At 46.0% G+C, this 6,083-nt stretch overlaps 1 pseudogene across 1 annotated transcript; it reads right to left on the bottom strand.

The window, feature by feature from the left end:
- Nucleotides 1–1,785: 1,785 nt before the first annotated feature.
- LOC113907381 lies at nt 1,786–2,871 on the bottom strand (annotated as a pseudogene). Its single transcript, XR_003515182.1, has one exon. The product of XR_003515182.1 is annotated as a ninjurin-1 pseudogene (transcript).
- Between the last annotated feature and the right edge of the window lie 3,212 nt (nt 2,872–6,083).

Below are 6,083 nucleotides of genomic sequence, written 5' to 3'. Positions count from 1 at the left end.
TCAAGAGAATTAGAGATACCAAGGGAACATTTCATGCAAAGATGGGCTCAATAAAGGACAGAAATGGTATGGACCTAACAGAAGCAGAAGATATTAAGAAGAGGTGGCAAGAATACACAGAAGAACTGTACAAAAAAGATCTTCATGACCCAGATAATCACGATGGTGTGATCTCTGACCTAGAGCCAGACATCCTGGAATGTGAAGTCAAGTGGGCCTTAGGAAGCATCACTATGAACAAAGCTAGTGGAGGTGATGGAATTCCAGTTGAGCTATTTCAAATCCTGAAAGATGATGCTGTGAAAGTGCTGCACTCAATATGCCAGCAAATTTGGAAAACTCAGCAGTGGCCACAGGACTGGAAAAGGTCAGTTTTCATTCTAATCCCAAAGAAAGGCAATGCCAAAGAATGCTCAAACTACCACACAATTGCACTCATCTCACACGCTAGTAAAGTAATGCTCAAAATTCTCCAAGCTAGGCTTCAGCAGTACGTTGAACCATGAACTTCCAGATGTTCAAGTTGGTTTTAGAAAAGGCAGAAGAACCAGAGGTCAAATTTCCAACATCTGATGAATCATCGAAAAAGCAAGAGAGTTCCAGAAAAACATCAATTTCTGCTTTATTGACTATGCCAAAGCCTTTGACTTTTGTTAGCCATATGTTTTTCCAGCATAGGGGCGAGGACCTCCTACCTTAACCAGAGGTCTTCTAGAATCTGAGACTGAGCCGCACAAGCTTTCTGCTGAGTTTGTTTTTGTTGTCCCGGTTTCCAGCACTCTGGGCTTCTTGTCACTTCCACTGTGCTGTGTTCAGCTTCCATCACGTGAGGTTTTGCTGAGTTGGTGTTCTGCTGTGCTTGGCCTCCGCCTCACGGAGGCGACCTAAGGTTATTTCAGCCAGGTTAAATCCAAGAAATGGCACCAGATATGTCAGGGGAGTGTGTAATTTTCTTGGTTGTCGCTCATCGATTTGAATTGGTGGACCTGTGTTACAACTTGGTTACAGCTCAGTTTTATGTGTCAAATAAAGGATAGTATACCCTCAAGGCATGAGGACGGGCTGACCCCAAAGAAGAAGCCTCAATCCATCTTGGCTTCCTCCTTTTATACATTTGTCTCCTACCCACCTTGAGCCTGCCCTATGCAAACTGGGCTAGCCAAGAAGGGGCCATGTTTATTTCACCTGAAGTTCTCACTCCAGTCCATAGATTTTCTTTTGCTCCATTTTCATGGCCTTTCCCCCTTCTTTGTCTTTTAGTCACAGCCATTTTGGACTCCTTTTTCCTATTCTTTTTTTTTCTTTTTTCTTTTTTCATAGGGAATGAGGCCAGCAAGGGTCAGAAAGGAGATGACAAGGGGGCTGAGTGAGGGCTCAGGTCCTAGTGGTCACAGGGTGGACTGAGGGAGCTGGAGGTCCCAGCCATGTGAGAGGCGGCTCCGTGAGCCCCCAGAGACAGCACCTGGCCCTCACTGGTGTCTCTGCAGGGTCGAGGCTGGCTTGGCATCAGCCCCACTCTCCTTGATCCAGTACTGTGGGTATAGAAGGGAGCTAGTTGGGCATGTAAACTGCAGGAAATGTGGGAGTGCTGGAACTTTCCATGAGGGTCTGGTCAGGGGTCATCGAGCTGACTGCCCCGAGGACATGTATGTAGGGGTGATGTCTGGAGATGCCAACAAAGGCTTGGAGGGAGGGACAGAGGAGGGCTGTATAGGCTGGGGGCTCTGAGGGGCACAGTCCAGCACCCGGGCCTGGGTGGCAGGGAGGGTGGTTCTGGGAGCCACACGAGGAGAAGAATCAGCTTTATTGGTTACTTATATATAGAAAAGTGGGGGCTCAGATCCCCAAGGAGGGGCTACAGCCCTGCCCAATCACTGCTGGTGGAAGGTGTGAGGTCGGAGTCAGTGGCCACGGTGGGGGACCCACAGGGTCACTGATGGTCTATAGTCCTGGGTCAGGAAGTGCAGAGGTCACAGGTCACCCAGGGTGGGCAGCACACAAAGCCAGGACGCTGCTGCACTGGCAGAGGGCAGGCATCGCCTCGTCTCTCTGGAAATGTCCCAAGATGGGGGCCAGCTCCTTGACCCCCAAGCCTGCTGCATGTCCACAGCAGCGATGACCCTTGCTGAAGGCTCACCAGTTCTATCTTCTGGGCCTGGCTACTCCATGCTCCAGGAGGAGGAGCAGCTGAGGACGGGGCAGGCCCTGTGTGGCCAGAGTGGCCTGAGCACGTGTGGCTTATTTGGATGCAGTCCAGGGGGGCCAGCCTGGGCTCCAGTGGTTTAGAGGAATCCCGTGGACAGGAGGATGGGCCTCAAGGGCAAGGCGCCTCCTGCGTCTAGGCAGCTGTGGCCAGGCATGATCCAGGGGCACCTGAGCCCCTACTGCCGGGGTGCCATGTCCATGGTGGGCTTCTGGACACCAAAGGCAGTAATGAAGATGTTGACCACGACGATGATGAAGACCAGACCAGTGGCCAGGTTGTGGAGGAAGTCCAGCTTGGCATGCTTGGCAGGGTTGTTGAGGTCATACCTAACAAGGAAGATGAGCAGCACGCCCACAGCAATCTGCAGCGCGAGGGAGATGGAGATGAGGACCACCAGGGGGATGAAGAAGGCGAAGCCAGGGCCCTGCTCAATGACAGCCTTCAGCTGGGAGGCGTTGGCCATCAGCAGTGCGATGTCCAGCATGCTCTCAGCTGCGCTCTTCTTATTGGCATAATGGTTCATGTTGATGGGCTGGTTCCTGCCCCAGCGGCTAGGCGAGGCGCCCGGGGATCCGGGCGAGCTCGGGCGCAGGTCGCGTTGAGCTCGTACTCTTCGGGGCGCGAGTCCATGGTGAGGCACTGGGTCAGCTTTGCTCCGGGTCTCAGCGTGGCCCGAGCCCCAGCCGCGCACACAGACTCGGCTGCGGGTCCGCCCACGGCCCGCCTTCCTCCCGCCCGGCGCTCCTTTTTCCTATTCTAAATACCTAACATATATATCAAATAATTATCAATAATTAACATAAGCTCTTTTTATATGTATGTGTGTGTGTATCACAGCAATATCTTTGATTTCTTCACTTAACTTTTCTTTAAATATTTGTGGTGAGTTCTTTCTGAAAATTTCTTTCAGAATTTAATATAAAAGATATTAGGGAGTGAATGATCATGGCTTTTATCTGAGCTTTTATTTGGTTGTCTGTCATCCTAAAGATGCATGTCACTGTATTGACAGGTCTAAAATAATTTTAGAAAGGAAAATATAAGAATTGGCCTCTTAACAAATACCTCGAATGTCATGAAAATGGCCTGCCTGAAAGGAGAAATTCGAGTTGGTCTCTAGAGACTCCCTGTGGCACAGCAAGAGAGCAGAGCTGAATGTGCAGAAGACTGCAAGCAGATCTAAGAATGTCATTGCAATGACCCAAGCCTTTGAAGTCGAGAGTGAACGAGGGATTAACGTGATTCCAGAAGTAGAATAAAAGTGCTCCTCCAAGAAAAAAGACCCCAATTTACTTAATTACTGGCACTTATTATCTCACCTTGCAAGCTCTAATTATGTATAGCAAATGCACTGGTGGTTCCCTTTAATAGTGCTATTTTGGAACAGGACAGCCATTAAATCACTTATTAACTGGAGATGTTCTCTGTCAGGAAGACTCCTCTAATCCAAGACGTGTTCCATCAGACAAGGGACAAAGTCAACAAATGAAAGGGTCATTTTTCACAACTTCCAGTTTCTATGTCTATTTAACTCTATTACTCATGTTTTACGTAATGAGAAGTAGAAAACTATATTGAGTAAAATTTGGGGGGGGAAGAATGGTGTATATGCTTTTAAGAAATGCTTTAATAGGCATTAAAGTAACAGGAATGTTTTTACTACCTAACAGTGACTGGAAATTTCATTATGTAAATGATGAAAGATTTGATCCAGGAGGGAAGATATTCAACAGAGAGACTCTCCAAAGGAGAGTGGTGAGACTGAGTCAAGCTGTTTCCTGCCTGCATCCCATCAAGGCCAGCCCACTTAAAGCAGTTATTTTTGGACCATAATTCTTTGTTATCCTGCCTCCTTCATATAAAAAGACGATGTTAGCTACACAGCTATAGCACTGCCTCTGTATAGGGGCATGCCATCTTTCTGCAAAATTAATCACTAAATCAAATAACAAAAGAACTTTTCTAAGTGGTTTTCTCACCTCCCAAAAAGTCATTTTCTTCTTCACTGAAATTGAGCAGTCAGTTAATTTCTATTTACTCATCACTTACACAGTGACCCCACTATAGTTACCTCTTCAGCTAGCATACTTTTATTAAAGCTATATATGGGGTGTGGAGGATAATTTCTTCTTACATTAAGAATGAATCACAGGATTATTTGGATGTGGCTTGTACAAAAGTGATATTGAATGATTTGTCTTGGAAATGAACAGAGATCATTCTGTCGTTTTTGAGATTGCATCCAAGTACTGCATTTCAGACTCTTTTGTTGACTATGATGGCTACTCCATTTCGTCTAAGGAATTCCTGCCCACAGTAGTAGATATAATGGTTATCTGAGTTAAATTCACCCATTCCAGTCCATTTGAGTTCGCTGATTCCTAGAATGTCGACATTCACTCTTGCCATCTCCTGTTTGACTACTTCCAATTTGCCTTGATTCATGGACCTAACATTCCAGGTTCCTATGCAATATTGCTCTTTACAGCATTAGACCTTGCTTCTATCACCAGTCACATCCACAACTGGGTGTTGTTTTTGCTTTGGCTCCATCCCTTCATTCTTTCTGGAGTTATTTCTCCACTGATCTCCAGTAGCATATTGGGCACCTACCAACTTGGGGAGTTCCTCTTTCAGTATCCTATCATTTTGCCTTTTCATACTGTTCATGGGGTTCTCAAGGCAAGAATACTGAGATGGTTTGCCATTCCCCTCTCCAGTGGACCACATTCTGTCAGACCTCTCCACCATGACCCATCCATCTTGGATGGCCCCAAACGGCATGGCTTAGCATTCATCTCACACGCTAGTAAAGTAATGCTCAAAATTCTCCAAGCCAGGCTTCACCAATACGTGCACCATGAACTTCCAGATGTTCAAGCTGGTTTTAGAAAAGGCAGAGGAACCAGAGATTAAATTGCCAACATCCTCTGGATCATCCAAAAAGCAAGAGAGTTCCAGAAAAACATCTATTTCTGCTTTATTGACTATGCCAAAGACTTTGACTGTGTGGATCACAATAAACTGTGGAAAATTCTGAAGGAGATGGGAATACCAGACCACCTGACCTGCCTCTTGAGAAATGAGGTCAGTATGCCAGTCAGGAAGCAACAGTTACAAGTGGGCATGGAACAACAAACTGGTTCCAAATAGGAAAAGGAATACATCAAGGCTGTATATTGTCACCCTGCTTATTTAACTTATATGCAGAGTGCATCATGAGAAACGCTGGGCTGGAAGAAGCACAGGCTGGAATCAAGATTGCTGGGAGAAATATCAAAAACCTCAAATATGCAGATGACACCATCCTTATGGCAGAAAATGAAGAAGAACTAAAGAGCCTCTTGATGAAAGTGAAAGAGGAGAGTGAAAAAGTTGGCTTAAAGCCCAACATTCAGAAAATTAAGATCATGGCATCCAGTCCCACCACTTCATGGCAAATAAATGGGGAAACAGTGGAAACAGTGGCTGACTTTATTTTGGGGGGCTCCAAAATCACTGCAGATGGTGATTGCAGCCATGAAATTAAAAGACGCTTACTCCTTGGAAGGAAAGTTATGACTAAACTAGACAGCATATTAAAAAGCAGAGACATTACTTTGTCAACAAACGTCCATCTAGTCAAGGCTGTGGTTTTTCCCATAGTCATATATGGATGTGAGAGTTGGACTATAAAGAAAGCTGAGCACCAAAAAATTGATGCTTTTGAACTGTGGTGTTGGAGAAGATTCTTGAGAGTTCCTTGGACTGCAAGACATCAAACCAGTCCATCCTAAAGGAGATCAGTCCTGGGTGTTCACTTGAAGGTCTGATGTTGAAGCTGAAACTCCAATACTTTGGCCATCTGATGCAAAGAGCTGACTCATTTGAAAAGACC

The sequence above is a fragment of the Bos indicus x Bos taurus genome, chromosome 2 (assembly GCF_003369695.1).
Source record: "Bos indicus x Bos taurus breed Angus x Brahman F1 hybrid chromosome 2, Bos_hybrid_MaternalHap_v2.0, whole genome shotgun sequence".
Taxonomy (NCBI): Eukaryota; Metazoa; Chordata; class Mammalia; order Artiodactyla; family Bovidae; genus Bos; species Bos indicus x Bos taurus.
Note: the sequence above shows the minus strand (reverse complement) of the source record. Positions and strands in the feature narration are given on the sequence as shown.